At 35.9% G+C, this 13,035-nt stretch overlaps 1 protein-coding gene across 1 annotated transcript in view; it reads left to right on the top strand.

Moving 5' to 3' along the window:
* Nucleotides 1-3,242: 3,242 nt before the first annotated feature.
* The window catches only part of LOC122797783 (ras-related protein Rab-10-like), a 521,687-nt gene continuing 511,894 nt past the window's right edge, over nucleotides 3,243-13,035 (top strand). Inside the window, exon 1 of the mRNA XM_044066304.1 lies at nucleotides 3,243-3,470. The gene's annotated coding sequence lies outside the window, so the exon portion shown is untranslated. The remainder of the gene's footprint in view (nucleotides 3,471-13,035) is intronic.

The following is a 13,035-nucleotide window of genomic DNA, read 5'->3' as shown; positions in this document are numbered from 1 at the left end:
GCTAACTGAACCTATTTCACTGGTGTTGAAGACAGGCACTCTACACGTGCTGTCAAGATGGCTCAGAGGTTCTTAAAAGTAATAAACTCATGTCCACTTTAATATGATAGCTATAACAGAGTAAATCAATGCATTATACAGGCCATGCCAATAATGCTGTACTGGTCAGGCAGAACTGATTCACCAGTGTAGTATCATCTGCAGAGTTTGCATTTTGGGCTGGTTATCCTGTGGCATTGCCCATTCTATCAACATCCTTAGCCAGCAAGTTTTAAACTAGTGACTGAGGTTTCTAAAGTTGCTAAGTGCCGGTAACCAGGTTCTTTCCAGCAATAACTGATCCCATAATTTGATTTTGAGATTATTATGGATTCCAAGTAATGAAAGTCAATGGGACGTACCCTTGATACAGCATGAAAATAAATATTGGTTAGCGGAAAACACATTGGTCCCAGAGAAACTGTGTCCTATCAAGTATGTCTGGCTCACAGCATAGTGTATTAGTTCAAGTAGTAAGCCTAAAAAAAAAAGTAGAGCCTACTTGTGTTTTATTCCCACTGTCATACTGTATAGGCAAAGAAAATGTGCCCAATTGATATTATCTGAAAATATTAAATTAACTGGGTTTGCCTGAAACAGTGCATTGTAGTTAATGAATATCTAGGTGAGTGCACAACAAGATGGTATATATACTGATGTGTCATAATTCCACTGATTAATATGAGAAATGTATTAATATATTGTGTTCATTTAACAGTTAAACCCAAATTATTCTTAGAAGTATCTTTTAAACCAGATTTTTTATTTCTGTATTAAAATGTAATTCCAAAAGCAAACAAAGGCAAAATTAATAAAGCAGGAAGGAAAAAGATAGTATCTACCAAGACCAACTGTATAAATCAAGATTAGAGTAAAGCTGAGTGACTCTTGACCAAAGGCTGTAGAGGTCATAGCTCCTTTTGGCTTGTATATTGTAATAAGTACTTTGAACTCAGTAGCTTCTCAGTGACTGAACTGAGAACTGTGATGGTGAGAAATGATATTTCTGCTATAGACAAATGTAACAAAAATGGAATTGAACAGCAGTCTTTCACAGAATGTTTTATTCAGTTCTTTATATCAGCCAGGCAACATTGAAATAATCCTGTATTTATAACCAAGATCAGTGTCTGATCTCCACGCAGGCAGCACTGTTGGATTTCCCAGCATGGGAGCCCAGAAAAACTGACCATAATTTCTCATGCAACATATGACAAGTCTTCATAAAAAATAAACAGCATTGGATTATTATGGAAGTGCTAATGAATGCCATAATTTAAGGAAATAGGCAAGCTGTTTTGATACTTGATATTACTACCCTAAATTACTCTGGAAGTTTATCTGAGAGGTTTGCCAAATTAAACAGGGCACTTAAGTAATACACATACATTCTGTATCTTCTCACTGATGGTTTTATCAAACTTCATTTAGTCCTAAATTGTCTTCAATGAAACAAAATGTTAGACAACATTCAATTAATTTTCAAAACATTGCTTGGATTTCAACCCTCCCACACATCCCACACCGACACGGATTTGTCCCTTATAGCTTTGGACTTGCTATAATCGATTTCAAGGTTGCTGTACTTTGGCACAAAGGTAACATTCTGACACTTGTGATCCAGTGACTAAGGAAGATGAAATTTCATCCAGTTGTTCCTCAATGGCCATCACAAAACTGTATGTCTACCCATTCTGGAAGTGTAGTAGGCAAGTAGAAGCCGAAAAAAAACACATCACCAATAACAGGGAAGCCAGCACTAATGAAAATCCTTGCACGGTAGACATTTATTATGAAATTCTTTCTAAGATTTTATTGTACCAAGACTTACTGTCCCTGATCATGTGATAGTTTATATTTGCAATACTACTGCCACGATACTCTTCTTCTTCTTTCAGCTTTTCCCGGTTAGGGGTCGCCACAGTGGATCACCTGTCCGCTCATGATTGCCAGTGGAGTTTTTACGGTGTCGAGTTGCCAGCCCGGCACCCAACCTTCCACAGAAGGCACACACATGCACGCACTCACACCTAGGGCCAATTTAGAGTGTCCAATCCACCTACAGCATGTCTTTGGAATGTGGGAGGAAACCGGAGCACCCAGAGGAAACCCATGCGACCACAGGGAGGACATGCAGACTCTGCACAGAAGGCACCCCAGCCGAGGATTGAACCGGAGAACCTCTTGCTGTGAGGCGGCAATGCTAACCACTGCAGAAATGGGAACACAACTTCAGCAGCATATTCCTTTCATTCTAGAGTCAGCCTAGCTCAGAGAGGTTTGTAACTGGAGGAGTTCCAGCATCACTGACAACAGTTAATGATTAGAACCATCAGCACAAAACTCAGGGCAGGATCACAGGTTTCTTACAGTATGTAAAAAGCAATATTATAATGACAATTTGTACTTAATCATTTGTGTATAACTCAGTTATGGTGAAGACTTCTAATGATTTTAGTTGTAAAGTTTTAGGATATTTGTACCTTATTCTGCGATGGAGCAGGAAACAAGTTTAATTGCTTTCAAACTTGACATCACTCCACATGTCCAGCCTATCCAACAGCTGTAAACTAGTCCGTAAAAGTTTGTGAGTGCCTTATACAGTACTTCAGCTTCCTTTACCAGATGACTACACTGTCATTTCCAGAGAATGAATGTCACATAATAAAACACTGACAACTGAAGAATTTATTGTGATATAAGCAACACTGACTCTCTTTCAAAGTAGGACACAAATGGAAGAATACAAAAAAAGTATCAGCACAGACTTTTTCCATAATAAAGAGACAAGTATACTCCAAGGAACAGAGAGTCACTCGGAGAATAAACACAGTAAATGGGATGTCTGAGCCTTGATACAGCTGCTTGCTTTCCCACCTGACCTAGTCATTGCAATTACACATCCATTCGGCTAAGCTGATTACAAGCAATACCTTGGCATGAAAATTAAATGTTGTACTATTGTTGGATTTAAAAAAAAAAGATACATTTTTTTAATTTATTTTTGTTTCATGCTATATCTGTTTTGTTAGAGAGAAATATTTTCAAATCGGTCTTTCAGAAAGAGGAATTGCTTTATTTCCTTCCTTTCTTGATATATCCTATGACTAAACCTACATTGTCCCTGGCAATAAAGAGCATAAAATGTGTTTTTGTACACAGTAATGAAACTGCGCAGTGGCTGTCATTTGTTTGTCTGTCCCTCCTCCCAAGAGAATGTGCACTGAAAGTGAAACTAGTCGTATGACAGCTGCCAGCACAGGATAGCTAATTAAAAAACAGATCGCAAGAAAGCAGAATGTATAGCTCAGGACAACTCCTGAATAAAACAGAGTGCCAGAAAGCAGAATGTATAGCCAAGTCTATTTGTGAAGCCTTTTCCTAATGAGATGAAGACTTCCTTTTACGGATGCAAGGACACCAACTCACAGGTACAGTAATAACTACCCTCAGAAATGTAATCTTAATCTTGTAGAAATGGTTTACCAATAAGCAGCAGTTGTTGACTCCTGCAGTGATTCATAGCTGCATTAAGGCTGACTGGCAAGCAGGTAGGTGTAGGTATGAAAACTTGTTTTGCACAGTACTGCCAGAAAGGTCCATCTTATTTTCTTCAGTAGCAATCATTAATGAATGTTTTCTGCTCCTTCACTCTTAAGGGAGGAGCCATATAGAAAATCCTGTTCTGTAGGCTGTTTTCTTAACCCAGCCTGCTTAAGAGCAAAATTGGTATATGGCCACGGTGGTGCAGTGGTTAGCTTTGTCGCCTCACAGCAAGAGGATCTTCGGTTCAATTCTTGGCTGCAGATCCTTCCTTGTGGAGTCTGCATGTCCTCCCTGTGGTCAATCGAACTTTAAAGACATGCAGGTAGGTATGTGAGTGTGTGTGTGTGCCTTTTCTGAAGGTTGTCCGCTGGGCTGGTAACTCGACACCATAAAACTCCACTGCCAGTTAATAGCAGACTGGTAATCCACTGTGGCGACCCCTAACCGGGAAAAGCTGAAAGTCAACTTAAGAGCAAAATTGGTGTCAAGAGCATGTTGTGGTTTTAAACTGCTGAGAGTGTTAACACCTGCAACTTTTTAAATTAATTTTAACTGACAAACATATTTGCTTTCAGATGTTAATCTTAGTGAGGGTGAGCTGAGGATGGTAATACATACACACACACACACACACACACACACACACACACACACACACACACACACCTATATCTATAGCTAACTCTTTATCTATATCTATATATCTATATATCTATATATATATATATATATATATATATATATATATATATATATATATATATATATATATGTATGTATGTTTACACACACACACACACTGTTAGGTTAGAAATATGAGCTGTCATGAAAGGGATGGTAGAATGTCATTTTTATGCATGACTCATTCTTTGTCACAGGCTACAGATAAGATGAAGTCTAGCTAAATGCCATACCTCAAGTGAGTGCATTTGGAAAATGTGAAAAATAAGCAGTTAAAATAATATTTTTTTAATTTCAATATATTTCCTGTTGCTTTTATTGGAAAGCTGTAAATTAATCATAATAAACACACAGTTGTACATATAGGTCTGGGTTTGCTTGGCTATTGTTTAATTTTCTGTAACAAGAGATGGTAAATATAATTTAAACATGGAAGGGAGTTAATAGCCAGCTCAATTTGAGCATAATGGTTTAGAACATCTGTGTACTGCCTAAAGCTACTTGCTGCTAAAATGCGAGTACAATCAAATTTGAAAATAATGAATTTCATGTTGTAGTTGTGAATTACCACAGCATTCCAAAACTCAGTCCCCTGTTGATGTTGTGAGAAAGGGTTATCTATGACTTATATCTGTGTGTGCACATATTTATGAATCCCCTCAATGTTTTATTTATATATATTTTTTGTATTTAAATTTTGCATACAGAGGCTGTTTCTCAATGCAAGTGTAGTTTCTTGTTGGTTTTTTACATCATTATGGGTGCCAACATTGGGTGTATTTGATTTTCTACTATACCCATATATATAGCTATAATGATAGGGAAATCAGAAATAAGTACATGCTTCTGCAGTAATAGATAAATATAAAAATGGCCCAAAAGTTAATTCTGCACTAACAGAGAATTCTTTCTCATGGAGACAATTAATGCCACTGTTTAGCCACCATTTGAAATTTTGTCCTGGAATTTTTCAGGAGAGTTTGTTAAATGTCCATTATGTTTCCTTTAGTGACATGTGGCCAGTGAATTATTTTACAGTGACACTACAGTTGCCAAAACGTTACTGGGTATGAATAACATGAAGTATTTGTCTGGTGTCCTTTCACCTCATGGCATTTAGTTTAGCATGGGAACAGATATGACAGTTTATGCTTTAAGCAAACCTAAATTAAAATGAGGAAGGCAGGGCTTGAGGTAGAAAGCATCACATTGGCAACTAAGATGTAAGTCATAAGCTTGGGATATGGAATGACATATATCTTAGTCTTCAAACATACCTCTCTCTCTGTTTATTTGCAGTATGTATATGTGTATGTGTGTATCTATCTATTTTTCTATCTGTCTATCTATCTGTTTAGATAGATAGATAGATAGATAGATAGATAGATAGATAGATAGATAGATAGATAGATAGATAGATACACACACACATGCACAGATAGATATAGAAAGTAATAGATACAGTTGTAGATATTTACACGCATATATTTTGCTAACTGGATTAGCCATTAATGGGAAGAGCCATTTTAAAGGGATATTCAGGTAGTAAGGCTCCAAGTAAACAGAAAAGCTGCACATTAATACATAAACATGCATACAGTACTACAAATGGATACATGAGATAACTTAAAAAGCTAGCTAAGAACAGCAAAGACATCCAATATATAATGGATTCAAAGGCTTGAAAAATTAATCAGCAAGCTATATCAAGATACAGTAATAAAAATGGATGTAATTTATACAGAGCTTCACATAATGGCAAAAAATACAGTAGAAGTTAGGACAATGCATAGAGCACATATATTCAAATAACAAAATTGCTTAACAGCCATAATATATATTTGGATGGACAGTTTCCATAATTTAAAGCTTAGAAAAATGTTAAATGATTGCCTCCTGTGCCTTAGAATAAAACTATACTTATGTACATGCATAAATCTGTAAATAAACTTACAGTAATTCAATGTTTACAGTAATTTTGCTGAACGCAAAAGCCCGGCTATTTCACATGAAGAGTATTTGCTTTGCAAAAGTTCTTGTAACAGCCACAGCAGTGGTGATTGTGATACATGTTCTGACATGGTTTAACTGTGGCACAACTATTAGCTTAACATTTTGACTGATTTTAGTTTTGTAACTATTGCATAAACAGAACAGCATGTCAGAAATATGGAAGTGGTGTGCCTTTATCTGCCTGTGAAAAAAATTCTATTTTGTCCTCAACATTAATGATAAGAATGATAGAATGTAAAACATTTGATGTAACAGGATATCTTGAAGGTGAAGCAGATCATAATATTTTGATTCATCTACCATATTTATGCTGTTTCCTGGCTTTATTTCTTTCAGAAAAAATACAACTTGCCACCCCATATAAAGAATCAACACATTCTGTGCCATGGAAGTACTCATGAAAGTGGCTTCAAAATACCCTTATATATTCTGCTATGAAAGTCACTCTCATCAGTTGTATAGGCATGTATCTCCCATAGAGAAGTGTGCTTGTGACAGGCAACTTCTACTGCTAAACAGCACTTGTAAATTGTACTGAATAGCTATGCAGGAAAACTTTGAAACTTTGTACAAACAAGTGGGTTGCACGTTTCAATAGTAAACATGCAGTTACAACATAACAGAAATATACTTAAACAAGAATATGCAGTAAAAGTATTAGTACAAATTATAAACTGAGAAACAATTGCTATATTGTAAAATCGGAACAATAAGTTGTACAGTCTCCAAGAGGAATGGAAGCTTTATTGTTGCAGTGACCTCTCCCTCTCCTCATGGATCTAGTGTTATGTTATGTACTTTACATAACCGTACTATCTTCTTCAAGGAGGACACAGTAAAAGATAGCCATAAATAACAGTTGAGGAGATTTCCTGCTAATAGATGGTTAACCCTGGGAGGTATAGAGTTATAAGATTAAAATTCAGATTCACGTTCATAGTTTATTAAAATGTCTATAACTATTCAAGTTACATAAAAATCATAAAATTACACAAAACACAGTGATAATACACAGATTAACATTAAAACAGCAAATAAAACAACTAAAAGTTTACTGTGAAGGGAAAAGGTGGTATTTCCTGAGTAAGGTGGTTGTCCTGCATTACTGGGTAAGTGTACCAGGGGCACATCTCATGTAGGTGCAGTTGCACTATGTGTGTGTGTGTGTGTGTGTGTGTGTGTGTGTGTGTGTGTGTGTGTGTGTGTGTGTGTGTGTGTGTGTGTGTCTCTTTCTCTCCCTTTCTCTCACTCTCTCTGTATATAACAGTTTGGCAGTTAGCACATAAGATTAAAACTGAACTATTAACAGGCTGCTTCTTGAGGTATATGGTATAATTCCCTCAGCCTTTGGTTTGCCTACTATATGAACATAAGTAAGTAATTTAACCATACAGTGCTTTGGGGCAATTGGGAAATTGGGCTAGGCTTCTCAATGGTGTCCTGGTCCACATGCATAGTAACTAACATACGAACAAGTGCTGTGGAAACTCAGATGGGAAGGATGCAGACTGTGGATGTCCCCTTCAAGGAATGACACAAGCAACAACACCCACTGGCAGAAATAACAGCATACCCCAAGACTGTGACTGGCGGGCTGTGGCATGTCCCTGACCACCAAGTACTCCATGTCTTTATTGATGCCTGCTTCATGTTCTCCCAGGCACCCCAATGGTATGTGGAGTGGATTAGGTAACAGTCTGTGAAGATAACCTGCCTGACCAGTGGGGTGTGCTCACCATGGTGGCAGAGGAGTGGCAGTCATGAGAATGGAGCTGGCCCAAATGCAGAGGTTCAGTTGAGGCAGACATGTACCTGTCCAACATGCCAATGAGATAGACCTTGTGCTGAAAACTCTCATATACCTCATCGCACAGGCTATGTGGTACCACCTCTCAACTGTCCAGAGTTTCACCGAATGTCCAGATTTTTTTGTATCATGATTTTGGTTTGTCCCTCATAAAATTTGTAATTTTATTGTAAATTGTTGAAGATTAAACTCACTAAGCAATGGTATATTTTTGAGTTTCAAGCTTCATATCCTTAAGAACATCCAGCCTAGTGCAAAACTTGATATTCTAGCAACTTTCTATGTGTATAAGAGTAGTATTTAAAAATTGTCTTTGGTTTGTGGGCCTTTGTCTCCCATTATTTTTGGCTTTGTCAGTGACTCTTCATTAATGATAATTCATTAATGTTGACCTCATTACAGCAGGTGTATTTGTAGATATGACACATGCATTTGAAGCAGTAAACCATTGTCTTTTACTTAATAAATTTCAAAAACTTGATTTTTGTAAAAAATATATGCTGGTTTAAAAACTATTTGCACAATACATGGCAGAACCATTTCAAATCTTTGCTAAGAACATGCCATCTGATACAAGTACACTAAACATATGAGTCTGTCAAGGCTCAGTCCTAGGACCTCTATGGTTCTCATTATTTCTGAATGACATCTCTCATGGTTTGCCCAAACTAAAATTGATTATGCACTCAGATGATAGCCTTCTTCTTGATGGTCTAAAACCTGCCAGTTACTGCAACAAACAACGCAGTTTCAATTCACTAACATTTGTCACTGACTCCACAACAATAAATTCCAAATTAACAGTACCAAAACAAATATCTTGCTGTTTTCTACAGCAAAGAAACTGGCATCACTTCTTTCCTTATGCATAAGAGATTTAAAAGTGAATAGTATACCAAATGTTAAGGAATGAAAATATCTTAGGGTAGCACTGCATTTCTTAATGAACTTCAACATACATACAGACAGAATTGCCACCAGAGTTTTACAAAAATTAAAATAATAATATTGTCTCTTACCTTCTATCACAAGTTGCAAGAATGGCTGTGGCCAGAAATATCCTGATAGCTAGACTGAATATGCCATTCTCATTATTACCCTTCATTCTGCAAAAGTACACAAAAAAATTAAATAGCTGATAATAAAACACTAAGATCAGATTTGTTTGCAGATACAAACTGATATCACTGTAACTTATATGAAAGGGCTCACTGATTGCCAGTCACTATCATAACTATCTTTCTTCTTAATATACCAACCTTCAAAATTCTAAAATGTGGATACTGCCCACCTCTCAAATATCTATCAAAACAGGGGAACAAAACTACTCCCTAAGGAATAGTCAAGGAAGTGCACTTACATTGACCAGACGTAGATATAAACTAGCCATAGGAGAAAAAGCCCTCTTTAGGACAGCACCAGCTGCATGGAACCAAGTACCTACTGATATAATAAGCTTAGAAAATCTTCAAATATTCCAAAAAAAAAAAAAAAAACTCAGGCAGCACCTACTAAATTAATCGATGTGCACATGCTTTTCTGACAGGTCTGCAGCTTATAATGACAGGCAGACACTTGGTGTGAATGAATATTCTTGTACATAATGTAACTGTTTGTATAAATTCCTTTTTAATGTAAATACTGTATAAATTATTTTTCACTATGCAATCTGTCTTACAGCTGCATTAAGCGTCTGTATTATACTACTATAAACTATTTTTTAACTGCATCCATATGGTTTGAACTGATGAAAAATTAATTTTGACTATATAGATTGAACAACAGGTGGCAAACACATGGCTGGGACCACAGGAGTGATTTGCCAGATGGTCAGTAGCATGGGCCTGGAGAATGCTTCCAAACAAATAAATTTGGGACAATTGATACTGTCTAGGGGGTTAAACTTCATTATTTCAAAATGTACATAGTTTTGTGTGTTTGTTTACAGTAATAGGCTATAGGGATGTGTTTTTTTTTTTAGGGTTTTTATTACAACAGAAACTCTTGTAATATCTGACATAGGTTCAAATGGAGATGACATAAAACAGCTATATAAAAGATCAACCTGCCACACATTAATGGGTGCGTGTAACACAAAAGCTGGAAACAGATAGTTAAAAAAGGCGTCATATATAATAGGTCAGAATAATAATGTTTTACCATAATGGCTACAGTAAACCTATTATTTTGGAATGAGAAAAGATATAGACAAAAAGGAAAGAATATTGAATTATTAAGAAACTCAGAGTGCAAATAACAATGTTGCAGGATACACACTTGGAAAGAAATAAGCATGTGAATTTGATAAAGAAAGTATTTCAGGAGGATATTCTGCAGAATATCAGAGACAAAGGAAAAGGTGAGTACTTATAATAATTTCTGGAAGAGCTACATTAGTGATAGAAGAAGAAAAAACGCACTAATAGTAGGTTTGTGGTAGTAAGGGGCTACTGGCAAGGGAGGAAAATTACCCTGGCATATATTTATATTCCACCTAAAACTGCTATTATGAAGTTTAAGAAAACTTTAGGAGAAATAATCAGCTTTCACCAGGGAATATTACTTAAAGTTGGGGAATGGAACTTGATTTGCAACAAGGATGTTTCTGGGAAACCATATAACAAAAGAAGGTAGATTTCTGAAGAAATTTATGAAAATATTTGGTATGGAACTCTGAGAGAATTTACCCAGTATTCCCCAAGGTACAATAACAGGGCTAGACTAGATAAAAATTGTATTTCACAGGAATGTGTGCATTTAATTGAAATCTTTGATACACATCTAATGACTATTCCAGATGATGCACCAATAACAAGGATAAAAATACAGGGTAATGAAGTACAAGTGAGACACTGGTGTTTCCCCACCTACCTGTTAAAAAAGAAAGGAATTTAAGGCATGGGTAGTGAAATTATTCTTGAATTATTAGGGAAGATAGACATTTCTTCAGAAGTTATAGCTAGTGAGTTGGATAAAATTAAAGTGGAATTTAAAAACAGGGCACAAATAAAAGAAAAAGAGATATTATAAAGAAGTCACAATATTTATTTAGAGGGGCTAACAAGAGTTAAACCATTGCCAAAAAAGAGGTGCTACTGCAGTGTGCTAAAGATAAAATAAGTGAATATCTAGATAATATGTGTGACTTTAGAAAGTTAGGCAACTGTTTTTTTTTGGATAACTACAGAGCACAAATTTTTTTAGCACAATGAGTTAGGAAACAAAAATTAGAAAGGGTTGTTGTCAAACTTAGGAAGCCTATAACAAGAAAATTAACCAGAGATCCTTTACAGGTATTAGAGATGTTCTGGAGATTTTATGAAAATCTGTATAAAGCAGAAGAATGTGGAAATCAAGAAAAAACACAAATGGAATTATTCATAGAAAAGTTAGCTTTGCCAGGGTTAGAAGTAGATGAGGCTCAACAATTAACAGTTAAGATAGGAGGAGATGAGATGAAAACAGTATGCTGACAGATAATCAATCTGCAGGAAAGTCTCCAGGAATTGATGGTATTCCCGTGGAAGTTTGGAAGCTAGGAGGGAAGAAAGTGATAAAGATCTGAAAGGTTTTGTTTAACAGTATTATAAAAAGAGGGGAAGTACCAACATCTTAGAAGAAAGCTGTGGTGACTGTAGTACCTAAAGGTGGTAAAGACTCATCAGACCCAGCTTCACATAGTCCCATTTCACTTTTAATTTATGATTAGAAATTGTTTGTATTTGTAATAGCTAAAAGAATGGCAAAGGTGTTGCCAAAAATAATAGATATGGATTAATGTATTTTTTGACAACATTAATAGAAGAATGATGATCACGAGGGAAGCAGAATGCAAGAAAATACTGCTGTTGTTGAGTCTTGATGCAGAAAATGCATTCACCAGCGAAAGATGGAATTTTATGAGTAGGGCAATGGAACCCTTTGCATTCCCTGATGCAACAATAAGGTTAATTAGAAGGATATATGATGGGTTAGAGGCAAAAATTAAAGCAGGAAGGGTTCTGTCTGATAAGTTATGTCTGAACAAAGAAACCAGCAAGGGTGCCTTCTTTCCCTTTTGTTGTTTGCGCTATAATTAAAACAATTGGCAAAGAAAATAAGGGACTAAGGAATTTAAGGATATAATTGGTAAGATAATCAAGAAAATGTGGCTTTATTTGCAGAAGATATTACTGATAAAACCAGAAAAGGACATCTCAGTGTTGTGGAACATTCTGAGACAGTTTCAAGTCATTTCAGGATATACAATTAATGAAGACAAAACAAAGGTTATAGCTGTAAACTTTGTACACAAACAAGAAATGGTTTAGTTTTATATACAGGTTAGGCATATTTTTATCACTAATAGGAGAAGTTGTGGACATTAGTTAATGAAGAGTTGAAGGATTTTATCTGGGGAAAGTGAGTAAGCATCAAATGATATAAGTTGATCTTTCCAGTAGAACAAGGTGATTTCAGATTACCTTATTTGAATGGATATATTTTAGAGATACACAATTAAGGACCTTGTACATAACACAAGCAGAAAGGTGTAATTCAAAGTGGAAAGGGATGATGATGATGAAGCAGGGATGAAATTCAAGAAATAAGGGTAGAGTGAAATTTTAGATGGTGATCGTTTAGTAGACTATCAACAGCCATGCAGAATATTACATTTGTAAAGTAAAAGAAAGTATTTTAAAAACTAAGCCAATACATGAATGGAGAAAGGAGATTCTGCCTATATAGGGATGACTGCTATTAGGGGTACAGAGAATAGGCAAGAAGGGGCTAAAATTTATTGGAGAAAATTGGCAAAGGAACCAAGATACTAGGAGCAAATAACTAATGACAGAAACATAACAGAGTGGGAAGAGGCCAAGGAGACAATTGGACTACAGGCTAGAGACTGTGTTCCCTGTCAGAGATTGATATCAGACTACAGGCAAAGACCATGATACCATGATATA

Source organism: Protopterus annectens, chromosome 3.part1, assembly GCF_019279795.1.
Source record: "Protopterus annectens isolate FY-2018-M chromosome 3.part1, PAN1.0, whole genome shotgun sequence".
Classification (NCBI taxonomy): domain Eukaryota; kingdom Metazoa; phylum Chordata; order Ceratodontiformes; family Protopteridae; genus Protopterus; species Protopterus annectens.
The sequence above is the reverse complement of the archived record's forward strand: the minus strand, read 5'-3'. Positions and strand labels throughout refer to the sequence as shown.